The sequence below is a fragment of the Nomascus leucogenys genome, chromosome 2 (genome assembly GCF_006542625.1).
Source record: "Nomascus leucogenys isolate Asia chromosome 2, Asia_NLE_v1, whole genome shotgun sequence".
In the NCBI taxonomy this organism is placed as follows: domain Eukaryota; kingdom Metazoa; phylum Chordata; class Mammalia; order Primates; family Hylobatidae; genus Nomascus; species Nomascus leucogenys.
The window spans coordinates 19,444,434-19,459,624 of record NC_044382.1 but is presented as its reverse complement, the minus strand read 5'-3'; the positions used below and the strand labels follow the sequence as shown (position 1 = coordinate 19,459,624).

General features: G+C 41.6%; 1 non-coding gene and 1 pseudogene across 1 annotated transcript; one reads left to right on the top strand and one right to left on the bottom strand.

Moving 5' to 3' along the window:
- Positions 1-2,681: 2,681 nt before the first annotated feature.
- The window catches only part of LOC115837010, a 13,759-nt pseudogene continuing 1,249 nt past the window's right edge, over positions 2,682-15,191 (bottom strand).
- LOC115831928 lies at positions 4,039-4,164 on the top strand. Its single transcript, XR_004027424.1, has one exon. It is a non-coding gene; the product is annotated as a U4atac minor spliceosomal RNA (small nuclear RNA).

Sequence of the window (15,191 nt, the reverse complement as noted above, 5' to 3'; positions counted from 1 at the left end):
ATAATTACCCTGCCATTGCAAGGAAGCCTGAATGTGTACACTTGGATTTTTGGGATAGCAGGAAATTGGACTGCATTCCCTCTGATCCCACCATCTGCTCCTTCCATGAGAAGCACCAAGGGGAATTGGCAGGCCCTGCCCATTCTTTAGCCTAAAGCTGGCACCCTCTCTTCTCTGATGAGTCTTTCTGGATGGTGCTGGGTTACACAGATCCTTCTTTTTCATTCTCACCCCAGGATACCATATATCCTGAACATTTTAGCATTTAATGATAGTAAAGTTAACTTTTCATCCTGTCTTATAAGCAGTGTCAGGAGTGGGCACTGTTTGGGAGACACAATGCAAGGCTTTTTGAAACTTCCCAACCCCGAGGGCTAGCACATGTCCATATATATGGCAAACCCTCAATAAATACTAGAGCTGGACCTAAGAGCTGAGATGTCCATGGCTGTACCAGGTTAGAGTTTTATTTCATGATTCTGGGGATACCAGTAGAGTCGATTTCAGGATAGAGGGTGGAAGAAGTGAGAGCATTTGTGCTCTAAAAAAGTCACAATGCAGTTCAGTGCCCTTGCAAAGGATCCTTCCTGGTCGGATTACAGGGACATCCCCTGAGTTCAGGAAGACACTTACTTTGGAAAAACTCTAAGGGGAAAGAGCAACTCTGCAAAATTTGGAATGGGATCACTTCAAGAAAGGGCAATTCTTAAATGATAGGGGAAAAAATGCACCCCTGGTAGACTTGCAAGCAGAGTACTCAAATCAGCTGAGAATGCCCAAAATATGATTATAAAGAAGAGTTTTTATTAGTTCAGCCTCGGAATGCAAAAATAAATAAATAAATAAACAAACAAAACAAATGTAATCACTTTACAGAAAGCACATACATTACTTAAAAGTAGCACCTTCATGGAGCCATACTTTCTGCTCATAATTGTGTATCAGGTTCATTCATGCTAATGAGAAAAGGATTCCAGATTTTCTTTGCATCTGTCTGCTTCTCACATGGCTGTTAAGAAGCCACCTGCAATTCTGACAATTTCATGTCCTTAGCCATAACTACTTGTCCTCTCTCTTGAATCTTAAGATCCTTTTGCCTTCCAGACACTTACGGTGTTTCTGTGTCATCCTCCTGTGTATTTTAGAGAGGTGGGTGTGAGGACTGCCATGGAAGCTAAAGCTGAATTTTAATTTCAATCTTTTTTTTTTTTTTTTGAGACAGGGTCTCATTCTGTCACCTAGGCTGGTATGCAGTGGCACAATCACAGCTCACCGTAGCCTTGACATCTTGGGCTCAAGAGATCCTCCTGCCTCATCCTCCTGAATAACTGGGACCACAAGCATGAGCCACCACGCCTGGCTAATTTTTAAATTTTTTGTAGAGAAGGGGTCTTGTTATGTTTCCCAGGCTGGTCAATCATTTTTTTCTAGCCCTTTTAAAATTAAGGCATCCAAAGATTAAACTTGCTTAGAAGTGCGAGTGGCCCTAAATTGCTTTATCAACACCATCTCCAGGAAGTCTTCACAGACATGGGAAGTAGCATCTTGTTCTCCTGGATCTTCTCAACAGGTTTGCATTGTCAGCTTTCCATTTAAGTATCTCTTGCGTTCCTATCCATCACAAGTATATGATGGCACTGGTATCAGAACACTGCATTCTTCCTGATTGTCATAAAACTGATGTACTTGCAGCCTTGCTTGAAAAGTTGTCAGTATAAGTAAAATTAAATTCACATTTTACATAATAGGGACTGATCCTGATGGATCGGGTCATGAGAGTATGAAACATTCAATACATCCTGGCACACAAATGTTAAATAACAGTAATACACTAATAAATACATAAATTACTTAAATATTTAAATAGCATGAAGGCCCATGGCAACTTGAGAGCTGGAAAATCTATACATAAATTAGCTGATTGTTTCAATGAGCATTTAGCATCTAACTATACAAATACAGCAAAGATATTGTGATCCTAAAAAAAAAACTTTAAAGCAAATCAGATAGAAAATATCTTTTTGGGTCTATTCCGTTGTGTCTTTAAACATTTTGCTTAGTATCTTCCACTTTTCCTCCAAATTTTCATCCTGGGATCAGAACCTGGAAGAGAATGCCAAAAGTCGGTGTGGGGGACATTGTAACAGCAAACTCTTCTTATTTCTCACAACATACGATCCTGGGCAACTGGGTTTCGGGATTTCATGCCAGAAGGCCCAGGCCTTCCTTATGTGGCCTGGAATTTGGCTGGTGCCATGCTTGCCAGAGGCTTTCTTGAGAGTTTTCTTAAAATAATATCTGATTGTGTTACTTCCTTGCTGAAAACCCTTCAGTGGTTTTCAGGGCCCAGGGCCTCCAGAACAAGGTTCTGAGTCCTGCAAGCTTGCAAGTCCGCCATGCTCTGCCTCCTGGCTACCTCTCTCTCCTTTGCCTTTCTCTTTAGGAGGCCAGAACCCAGGTCTGTTTTCTTTCCTGCAATATCCCTGTGGCCAGCACAGTGTCCTACATAATGCAGACACCAAATAAATATCTGTTAGCGAATAAATGTATGCTTCTGATTCTGGCAACTGGGTGCCGGCCACTCCATCCCCCTTTCCTCTCCAACACAGCCCCCAATCATATCCCTGCACCCAGGTGCACTGAGAGTGCAGGTCTGGACTGGGCTTTGAGGGCCTGCTCACCTAATTGCAGGGCACAGATGCCCATTCACTCCAAGATGAGCTATAGTAGCGGTCCTGGGCCCGCACGCTAAAGCTGGCATTTTTGCGGCAGATGACCGTGGCTGAGGTCTTGTCCATGAAGACTCTATCTTTCTGCAGAAGAGAAGGAAAGTTGTGAAGGCCTCTTGGCAACATAGTCACAGGGTAAGCCGAGCCTATTTCTGCAATGCATACTCTCCCAAAACAAGCCCATCTTGGTCTTAGGGCACTGAGCTTGCAATTCACAGAGGCATGCGTAGAACTTGCACCACCTACTGGCAGACACTCCACATGTAGGTGCAGCTTTTGTACTTTGTAAGCTCTTGAGGGAGAAATCATTTGGCCCAACTTTCATCTTTCTATCACAGTTGCCTTGCCTCAAGGCCCCATGGCCAGTCACCCAGTCCTGAGCTGATGGTGAGAAAGAGACAGATTTGCTCTAGCCATCCCTGAGATATTCAGAAATATCATATCCTGATCATTTCATCAGAAAACTTGCCTTCAAATCCTGGCACTGCTACTTAATAGCTGTGTAACTTCAGGAAAATGTCTTAGGTTCTCTGTGTCTGTTTCCTCACTTATAAACAGGGATAACAATAATGCCTACTTCATAGAATTGTAGTTCAAGGTAGAAATCACGTCAAACTCTTAGCAAGTCTTTAGCACATAGGAAGCACTCGATATCACCTATTAATCATACAGATCTTAAATAGGGAAAGTACTTGCCAAGATGTAAAATAATATTTAGGTAAATATCTATTCCAGGATAGCCTCCCCACCTAATTTTTTTCCCAGAGAGTAACTAGCTCACTGAATTTCTACCACATGCTAAATGCTATGCTGAATTAGGGCTTTGTCCAGTGATTTTAAAAGTGGGGTGAAAGGAGTCTGGGGCTGTACAAAAGGGCCTCTGGAACCTTGCAACAGGCAAAGGAATTCTGCTGTAAGGCGAGGAAGCTGGGAAGCCAATATGTTAGCCTCTATAAGTGTAGGCATTCTGTTTAGTAAAATAATTTTATAATATCTGGAACAGCCAGGAGCTATCCATTTTGGGTGCGATATCTCTTGCCTGTTCTATCATTCATTACATGCACTCAGTTGAAACAACAATTTTAGGCTTCTGGAGCCCAGGTCTCCTCTATCAGGACTAATTCTGAGTGCCAAGATCAATGACCAACATCAGAGGTAGTGGAGTGGTTACGTGCATGGCCTTTCTGTCTGGCAGATTGAGTTTGTGTCCTGGTTATGTCATTTCCTAGCTGGGTGACCTTGGGAAAGTCACTTAACCTCTCTGAGTCTTCAATCACTTGTGAAATGATGATAATACTACTGGCTACCAACCATCCTTTTCTTGGGGTTGGGCTACTCTCCAATGAGCACGTAGTGAGGGCAGTGCTGCTAACACCTACACAAAATTCCTGCATCAGCTACAGCTTTGCTTTACCTTGCCACAGTTTCTGGAAAAAAGGAAAGGCTCTTTTCCACAAAAAAGGGGGTAAAAAAAACAAGAATAACATCAGCTGCCTTTGTTGGGTTAATTTTGTAGATTAAGTGAAATAAACATGCAAAACCCTTGGCACGGCTCTAGACACATAGAAAAGTGCTAAGAAAAGTAATTATGCATCACATAATAACATCTCAGTCAAAGAAGGATCACATATATGACCAGTGGTCCTATATTGTTATAATATTGTACTTTTGCTGTATCTTTTCTGTTTAGATATACAAACCATTGTGTTGTAATTGCCTACAGTATTCAGTACAGGAACATGCTGTACAGGTTTGCAGCCTAGGAGCAATAGGCTATACCATAAAGCCTAGATGTGTAGTAGGCTATACCATCTAGGTTTGTGTGGGCACACCATATATGTTTGCACAATGACGTAACCGCCTAAAGATGAATTTCTCAGAATGTATCCCTGTTGTTAAGTGATACATGGATGTAGTTGTTATTATCATCATTCATCTTCTCACTTTATGGTGGGCCTCCATAAAACTGACCAAGGAATATACTGCACTTGAATCACTTCTTACCTTTTCTCTTTTGCTCTTGCCCTGGACCTGAACGCAGAATGTCAGGGAGAAGTAGGAATGTGGAGTACTCCAGGTGTCAGGGTACTCCCAGCTGACCTCCACCTGCCGAGAATTCTTTAATGGCTTCAGCTGCAAGTTCTTGGGTGGGTCGGGTTTGACTGTGGAAGATGATAAACACGCTTATTCTCATAATAAGGCTTTAGAGTTCAGTGGTTTTGGCTTATGATCTCACTTGCACCTTTGATCAGCTGTGAGTCCACTGGATAGTTACTTAACTTCTGTGAGCACCTGGATGGCAAATGTGAGGCACCTCTGCCGCAGGTGCTCACGCTGGTGCCTCGGGAAGGCAGTTGTTCTTCAATGGCCACATCTCAGATCCACATTTATTGCAGGATCTGAGAGATGCTCAGAATCCTCACCACTGAACAATCAGATGGGACTGCACAGTGAGAAGACCTCTGCTTTAATGGTTATGGGCCATGCACTGAAGGACCACCCTCTCTGTGCTAATCCCTCACTTTGCACTGAATATGGAACTGAGCTGAGCCTTTCCCTGGGGATGAGATGATAGATTTACTGCCCTTTCTTTTGTCTTTCATAGCTTTTGGTGAGGACATGTCTTGGAGCAGTTATAGTCAATTGTCTCTATGCTCAATGTGCTTGTTTATTCCACAAATACTGAGCACCCATTATGTTCCAGCCACCGGACTATGCATGAAGGATACAGCAGTGAGTTTCACAAAGACTCCTTCCTCAATTAGGTCTTCTAGATAAGAAGAGGGGGAGACATGCTAGGGTGTGTGGTTGGGCTCTGTAGGCCTGGCTCTGCTCCACACAAAGATCATGGCTCCTAGCAGGTGCTTTGCAAATATGCTTTCCTCTGCTCTTAACACAACTGACATCTTTCCTTTTGGTGTCACCTAAATGTCACCTCCTCAGAGAGGCCTTCCTTGGCCACCCTATGTGAACTAGACTCCACCCACCAAGTACAAACCCTCCGTAAGTTTTGAAGCAAGTTCTCTGGTTCTATTACACTTTATCATGCTGCCTGGTCAATGAATAAATAGTAAAGGAAATGACTTATGGTGAAATCCCTATCTGCCAATTAAAAAAAATAGATGTCCATTTTGGAAGGGTTTATATTCTAAGAAAGAAGTCCCTTTTCAAATGCTAAGGAAAGATTGGTTGGGAATAATTGCCATTAGTAGGGAAGCCCTGGTTCTGAATATGAATATTATGCTTGATTAGGCTCTGGGATTCATCATGGAAACTATCTGGCAGCTGAATCAAAGTGCAGCAAAGAGCAGCTCTAGTGGAGCGGATCTGGATTTGAACTGCTAGCTGTAAGATCTGAGATCTGGGGCAAGTTGCTTAACTTTTCTAAGACTCAATTTCCTCTTCCTTAAAATGCAGATAACAGTATCTACATCGTATTTTGTTTTTGGATGCAGAATAAAAGAGATAATGCTTATCAACCACCTACCCCAGTGCATGGGGCATTGTGAACATGTGACAAATAGTATCTTTCCCTATGGAGCACATATAATCATCCAAAACTCACTGATGTCCCTGATGAAGAAGCTGCTGGTGTAGTTTTCATACTTGAGCTTGTGAATGGCATCCACCATGACCTCAATGGGCAGCCTCTCCTCAGCAGCTGGGCAGGCACTGTCCTCCTGGCACTCCACTGAGTACTCATACTCCTTGTTGTCCCCTCTGATCCTCTCTGCAGAGAGTGTAGCAGCTCCGCACGTCACCCCTTGGAGGTCAGAAGAGCTGAAGTCAAAGACAGAAATTAGCCTGTGTTACACACTGGGGAGAGAGTTCCTAGTGATTGTAGCCAGTAAGGCAGGTAAGGCCTCAACTGTTGTCCAAGGACACACTTTCTCCAACTGGGCTGATTTCTACCCAGAGGGTAAGAAACTGCCCTCCCCAGGAGAAAAAGCTGAGCTTCAAGAGCACTTACATGTCTCTGTACTAAATGAATATGGAAGTTTTTGTTTGTTTGTTTTAGATCTAGAATCTCTGATTATTAAACCCCCATGTTAAAAACTTAAATTCATTTTTTCCCATTTTAATTATAAAATCAATACACAAATCAGTACACACTAATTATAAAAGTAAAGATGATAAAGATCCATATAAAGGAAAGAAGTGTATGTCTCCTTCATCCTTAACTGCTCTCTGCAGGTGTAAGTACTAATAATAGCTTGTTGTACCCTTCCAGACCTTCCTTTTTCTTTTTCTTTCTCTCTCTCTCTCACTCTCTTTTTTTTTTTTTTTTTTTTTAAGAGACAGGGTCTTGCTCTGTCACCCAGGCTGGAGTGCAGTGGTGGAATCAGATCTCACTGTAGCCTCAAACTCCTAGGCTCAAGTGATCCCCTCCCTCTGCCTCCCAAGTAGCTGGGACTACAGGTGTGTGCCACCACACCCACCTAATTTTTTTATTTTTAGTATTTTCTGAGATAGGGTCTCACTGTGTTGCCTAGGCTGGTCTTGAACTCCTGGCCTCAAGCAATCATTCTGCCTCAGCCTCCCAAAGAGTTAGGATTTCAGGTGTGAGCCACTGTGCCTGGCCAGAACTTTTTCAATGAATATTCAAGATAATTGTATATCCACATTTTATATATATATATATATATATACACACACACACACATTATATATATAATCCATGTTATATATATCCCCACACTATACAGATCCACTATATATATTTTACTTATAAATATACATATAGATTTTATTTTTATAAACTAGGATCAAATTGTATACATATGATTACGTAACCATCCTTTTCCCCTCTGAACATATTATGGGGAGCTCTCCATGACAAAACATATGGGTTGGGTTATCCATTTCAATGACTGCACATTAAGCAAGAGTATAGTGTACCATGTTTTATTTAACCATTCCTCTGCTGATTATGTCTTTATGCACTTGGAGAAACATTTCTTTAGTAAGCATTTTCCTTTTAAAGATGAAAAAGTGAGACCCCAATGCTTAATTTACTCAGTGAAATAATGGTAAAGTCAGGATGATCACCTGGGGTTTGCTTAGGTGATGATTAAAGTAAGCCACATGGGGGTTAACACATAGGTCTTGTATTTATGGAAGTTGCTTTTTTATGGAAAGTCCAAGTGTATTGGACCAACAGCGAACTTCAGATTAGTGATGTCAGCAGAAGTAAAAGGAGTTGAGGTGGCCCTGGGAAAATTTTGGGAGCCTCATCGAGTTTTGGAGTCTGCTTCAGGGCCCCTAAGATCTACGCCCTGGAGCTCTTGTTTTTGACTCAAGGTGCAATTTCAGCAAGTCGTTTGTAGCTTTGAATTCTCCTTTTATCCCTTTCTTTGGTGCTATGAGCCTTCAGGAAGCATGGCCAGGCAGTTTGGATGAGTGGGTTCAAACACAGCAGAGACTATTCTCAGTTCCCAATAATATCCTGCCTTAACACATATATTTATTCAAGCAATTGGCTAAAATCTCCACGTTCTTTCTTCAATGTAGACAAGGAAGGGTGGTTGAAAAAACATGGGTTTGACTTTGCTTTTCCCCTTATCATTAACTGATAGGTCACTGAGAGGTTGCCCTTAATTTCTTAATGAAATAGTTCTAGCAAAATGCTGAGAAACCAGAGCAGTTTCACTCACCCTCTGCTGCTTTTGACACTGAATGTCAGATCAGTACTGATTGTCGTCAGCCACCAGCAGGTGAAACGTCCAGAATAATTCTTGGCCTCGCATCTTAGAAAGGTCTTATTTTTGGGTTCTGGATTTGAAAAGAACAAAAATTCAATATTTAGGAGTTTTTTGCAGAAAGGTTTTGACTGTGATGAATCACAGGTCACCAGATGGTACAGGGTGAAGTTCTTCCATGTGTTCCCTCTTGGGTAGCTCCATAAGGATTGGGAGGGTCCCAGTGGGGTGTTGATTCTGCAGAGTACACTACACACCTAATATGCCCGGCAGAGGCATTCATTTTTTGAAGGCTATCACCCCAGTGCAGAGTGATACACTATTGGTTAATTTCCATTAGCCATTAAATAATATCACCATTATTTAAAGAAAACATCAGGCTAAACATTCAGACTGACCATGAAACTCCCTTAATATGAGATTTTGATGGTTGATAACCCAAAGGGTCCAGGAAAGCAAAGGAAAATGGAGGTTAGCATCAATTAACATCAATAAGAGACTTGATATTCATTAACTACACTTATCATGACTTGGCTTTTCAATTTGTTGTTGTTGTTGTTTTTTAACTCTTATAAACGAAAGAGAAAACTGATACTATCCAAGGGCATAGAATTACTTTCTGGTCCTTTAAAATATCAGTGGACCAAATTCCATCTTCCTTTTTGTGAAGCAGCAGGAGCGAATGGCTTAGAACCTTGCCTCCTTTGTGACAGGTGTACTGGCCAGCATCTCCAAACTCTTGACTTGGATGGTCAGGGTTTTGCCAGAGCCTAAGACCTCACTGCTCTTGTCCAAGGTCCAGGTGATACCATCTTCTTCAGGGGTCACATGTAAGGACCACCATTTCTCCAGGGGCATCCGGGTACCAATCCAATTCTACGACATAAACTGGAATGCACAGGAAGTGGAGAACTAGGCTGTAAGCTCCAGGAACTCTGGGACTGTGTTTTATTAACCCTTTTGGCATCCCATTGCCTAAAACACAACCTTGTTTACAACAAGTATTTGGCAAATGCTTGCTGAGATGATCTCAGGCATTAGACCCTGCTTGGGCTCAAGGTCAAGGAAAAGAGAAACAAAGAGTTTTATAGCTGCCATCGACTCATTGACTGGAAAGCTGCCCTTAATAGTAACCTTTGATTATTTAGTAGATTGGAAACACCTTAGTATACCAAAAACTGCAAACAGCACAATACTCTTTGCCAAAGGTCTGGGGGAGAGAAACGTCCAGCACAATTTCAGTTTCATAGAGAATACGGCAGGTACAATATTTAGCAGGAATAACATAGTCATTAAAAGCTCAGGATGTTGAGAACAACTAACCAAGACTGTAATCCTGTCTCCACTAACCAGCTGGGGGATTTGGAACAATGTATTTAATTATCATGAGCCTCAGTTTCCTCATCTGTAAAATGATAATAATAACAGTATCTGCCATACATTTGACTGAGGATAAATGAAAAAAAAAAAAGCATGTAAAGTACTTAGCACAGTGTCTGCCACACAGTAAATTCTGTGTTAGTTATTGTTACTTATAGACTGAGGAGTCAGCCAACTGTACAGAGAAACTCTCTGTACAATTTTCCATGGATATTTAAGATTTAGTTCCCTCTGTTTTAAATCACCAATGGAGATTTTCATTCTCTCTGTATTATTATTATTGTTATTTTTCGCTATCTTACACTTTTATGAAGCAGTCCAGTAGATCTTAGTCTTCCATTTAATGAAGAAGGGTACTGAGGCCAAGGATCTAAGCGTGGTCACATCAAGTCAGAAGTACAAGGCTACAGCTCAGACCTTTTGTCTCTTGGGCTTTGCAAGGATGCTTAATGCTAGTGTCTAAACTGGCCTTTGAGGAATGGCTTAGTATAGTATTTCAGAGTGTGTCATAGCAAAGCTTCATTCATTTTTATCCATGCATAAATTATTAATTGAATAGAATTGTTTAATGTAGTAGTTCCCAAAGCATGATCGATGAAACACCATCAGCAGCATCACCTGGAATAGATCAGAAATGCAAATTCTCAGCTGCTGAATCAGAAACCCTGGGATGGATTTAGTCATATAGTTTTAAGCTCTCCAGATGGTGTTGATGCCTGCTCAAGTTTATGAGTCACAGTGGTTGAGAGCCTGGATTTTGGAGTAGCAGAGCCTGGATTAGAAGCAGCTCTAGCCCTTGTCCAGTCTTGTGGCCTTCGGCAAGACATTCAACTACTCTAACCTCAGTGTCATCATCTTTAAAGTGAGAAAAATATTAGCCCTTGCTTTAGAAGGTAGATATGTGGATTATATAAGCTCATTCACATAAGAGCTTAACACAGTGCTCTTACATGCTTTATAAATGGTGGTTCTTGTTATGGCCTCCAGATGTAAAGCACTGTAGAACATAAAGTTTCACTTTACATCAATAGATTATAAGGACTGAATGATAACAAAAAAAGATCAAAAGCATTGGGGTCCAACTCTGGGAAATGAGTAGCTGTGCTGAGTAAAACCATGCGCACTTTTGGCTTTTTCTTGTGTTTTTTTTTTTTTTCCCCGTGACACCTAAACAGCATGGTTATTTCCTGTCCCAACTGAGCTCAGAAGCCCTAGAAGACGTTGCTCAACAGCAGGAAAACAGCTGCAGGAGAAAGCTGAAGAAGCATCAAGAACTGGCACTTAGCCTCACTGCATCATCTGCCCTCCTAAGTCACACTCGGAGAGTTTCTCACACTGATTTCTGGAATTTCTGTGGTTTACCAAATCAGAAGTCACTAAAGGGTCAAATATGCCAGGGCCAAGATTCCTGAGCTCGCTAACAATCCAGGGTTGGAAGGATCTGCCATTATACCCCTGGCTCAGCCTTGCCTTTACTTAAGAGAGTATCTAAATCTCTCAAACCCTCATGGAGAAGGGGGCTGATTCTGTTTTCCTAAATCCTGAGAAGAGAGGAGTGGTCCCAAATTTCTTTCAGGTACCCATTTCAAGATGGTACTCTCCAGAATATCAAAAGGTTATTTCTGATCATCAGCTGAAATATTTTCATCCTTAATTTATGTCCGTTCCTCTTATTGAGCTCTCAAAGACCTGGGAAAAAATTACTTCATGTCCTTGTAAAAATGTTTTCACAAATTTAAGTGCACAGCTTTGAAGCAAGACAGAATTGGGATCAAGTCCCTGTTCCACCCTTACCAGGTATGTGACATTGGGCAAGTTACTTAATCTCTCTGGCCTCAGTTTCCAACATTTATTAAAATGGGATACAGACAGTCTCTACTTCATATGGCTCTTGTGAGAATTAAGTGAGACACTGCACTCAATAAACATTAACTATAATTATTATACAATTAAAGATAGTAATCGCCAACATTATGATGTTGGCTTCAGTGATAAAAGTCTGAGGGTCTTTTCAGGTACAGCCAATGGTCAGAATGTACATTTACTGAGTGTGAGATACTAGAAGATGGCAGAACTCCTTATTTTACCAATTAACTATTCTATTAGTCTACTAATAATTTTTACTGATCATTGGGATAATAAAAAGTATCTCTTGAATCATGAGAGATATTTTAAACAACCAAAATTAATACTAGCTGACATTACTTTCACTTTACTATCTGTTGAGTTGTATTCTGCCATCATTAACCATAAAATAACCCATGTGGTAGGCCCACCACTTTGTAACATCCAGTTTACAGTTGAGAAATTCAGGATCAGAGGTGACCCAGCTCAAAGTCACATAACCAGTCATTGACAGACCTAGGACTTGAACCCAAGTCAATGTGAATCTGAAATCCTAGGCTTCCTCCAAAGTGCTTGGTCAGAGGGTAAGTCATCACAGTGCCAACTGAGGGGCAGTATCGTGGTAATGAGAAATGAACACAGTTGTTATACTTTTCAAATCCTCTACTTGGAATTTTATTGTGTGAAACAGCTGGTTTTAGTACTACTGGGAAAATATCATATGTCTTCCCCCACCATAGTGTACCAATGTCATCCAATGGAAAACCAAACAATATAGATACCATGAAGGTGGAAAAGAGAGATATGGCATTGCATTTTCCCAGAGGTGATGGCTTCTCTAAGGACCCAGTGCATGGTTGCCCATTTCATTTGATTTCCCACCAGTGGCTGCGCCAAGAGTCCTGGCTTAGAAGTGGGGGGCCTCCACAGAGAATAATGAAAGGCTGGTTACCATCTTTCTTCAGTTCCCCATATGGCCACGAGGGGAGATGCCAGAAAAACCAGGGAAAACCAAGAGAGACCAACTGCTGTGACACATCTGTAAGAAGGAGAGAAAGCAGGGGGAAGAGAAGGAGGAAAAGAGAAGGAGAAGGAAAGAGAAGAAAGAGAATGTCAATATTCTTATACCTTTCTGAACCATATACACATTCTAGCTACTTTTTTTTTTAAATAAAATCTTGATTCTCCCCTTTCTTCTCCATACTGTCAAGCCAAATTACTAAGTAATTACAAGGAGTTCTATGGCAGTCTGTGAAAGAACATCTCCAGATAGAGAACCATAAGGTTATTTTGGGGCTGTGGAGTTGAAAGAGACCTAAGGCAAGCCATCTGAACAATCCTCTTATTTTATGATGAGAAACTTAAAGCTTAGAGAAGGAATGTGACTTTCTGGATCAACATCTAGCAGTTGTTTATTAGTGGCTTACTACATAAAGAGCACTGGGCTAGAAGCAGTTGAGAGGTAAAAAAGGGCTTACCTGGATCCTGCTTCTAGGAGCAAATACTTTTACTCAATAAATATTATTAAGTCAGTGTGTTAAATGCCTCCCTGCCAGCCTGGGAGATAAGCCACACATCTGGTATCCACTGCAGCACAAAGCAGTGTGTGCTGGGAGCACCCAGAACTGAAGGACTTGGGTTAGGGACAGGAAAGGTAGTACAGAGGCGAACTTTTTCAAGTTCCCGGCAATGACCTAGTCACCAGCCCTTGCCTGTAGGGGTTAGCTTTCTTGTTTTCCAAGTTCAAAGATTACTCTCTCCCATATAGAGAGACCTAGTGGTTCTAAAATTTGAGTGACTGTCAGGGATAACCTGAAGCACTGCACATACAACAGACGGCTGAGTCCCACTCCCAGAGTGTCTGATCAGCAGGGATGAGGGCCTGAGAATAGCTTTCTAGAAAGTTTCCAGGTAGCAGATGCTGCTGGCGCCGAGACACACCTTGAGAACACTAGTTTAACCCATGTTCAGGGTCAGAACCCTGAAAATCAAAGTTTCATTGGGAAAAGACCACAACATATTCATATATCTACCATGAAATAATGAATGATAATGTTTATGTTAAATCAGCTGCCATCTGATACCAGAAAACAAGTCTAGGTTAGTATCCAGGGTTTATGAAAATCTTCAGATTGCAAAAATTACATGCTACTTACGAATGAGTAGAGATGATTATTGAAACATTCTGAAAACAACTCCATTCACCTTGCAGAGCACCATGGTCTGGAGGAAAGCGTTTCTGAAACCACTTTTTTAAAATTATATGAAGGGCAATGTTCAACTGTTTCAATAAATACCTTAAAAAATGAGCATTCCTGGGGTTGACGTGGAATATTGACAAATCACAGCTTTGTCAGAACTGCTGCTAACCCTAGGGGGACCTTGCTATGTACTTTATTCCCTTATAAAGTTTGTGAGTGGCAGAGACAGGACTAGAAGTCAAGCCTTCTTGGACACTGTTCAGTGCTGTCACCACAGCATGGAGTTTTAGGGGCATGGCTATCACTTCAGTCTAGGTTATGACTGTAGCAAAGTACTAGCTGGCACAGGGCACCAGTTAGTACATTCACAGGCTTGAAGTTAAACAGACACAGGCTTGAATTTTGGTCCCGCCGCTCATTTGCTGTTGAGCAGTGGGAGCAACTTGTTGGCCAAGTTACTCTCTGAGCCTCAGTCTCTTTGTCTATACAATGGACATAATACTTATCTCAAAGGCTTGTTGGGAAAGGCAATGAGATAACATATTACAGAAGGCAACTAATAACATATTAACTTGAACCTAGAGGAAGAGTTAAGGGAACAGTTTGGTATCTCTGTGTTTATATATCATGGATAGTCAAGAAAGTCATTCTAGGCAGTAGGGAAATGCGCACAGAGGTACTGCAATTACATGGGCCTGTAAAACCCAGAGGCTGGCACACTGGAAGTCAAAGAGTGGAGATTCCTGGCATCTCCTGGTGATTTTTATACCCACTTACGCTGAGGTTTTCCCACTAGCTGTGTGCCCAGCACTTCCTCTGCATGCCTCAGATGCATTTGACAATCTCAGGTGAACTGCACTTCAGGGTCAAGGGAACCCTGGCCATGGTTCTAAGAAACGACTCCCATTTTAGTATCACCTACATTTGAAACCACAGAGCACTGTCCAGGAGAGGTGATGGTGGTGGGTCTTCTCCTTTGGCTCTCTGGCCGATCAGCTGATACTAGGGAGTGCTACCCCTCAGCCCACATTTCCTCAGCATGGTAAGTTTGAGAGTCTTGATGATTAAAACAAATTTTTGTGTGTGCAATTTCATAGGTTTTCTAAACTCTTGAAACCCTTGTATGAAGGACAAAGGGACCCCACGTTACACACTCCTACTTCCTGGGGTATGCTAAGGGCTTCCCAACACTGGTGCCAACATCAGCATGCCAAGTGACACTTGGGTGGGCATCTCTTTTTCAAGTTTTATTTTGTTTGTTACCTTTAATTAGAAAAGGTAGTTATTATTAAAGAATAAAAAGATATAGTCACAGATGGCATGGGTGGCACATGCAA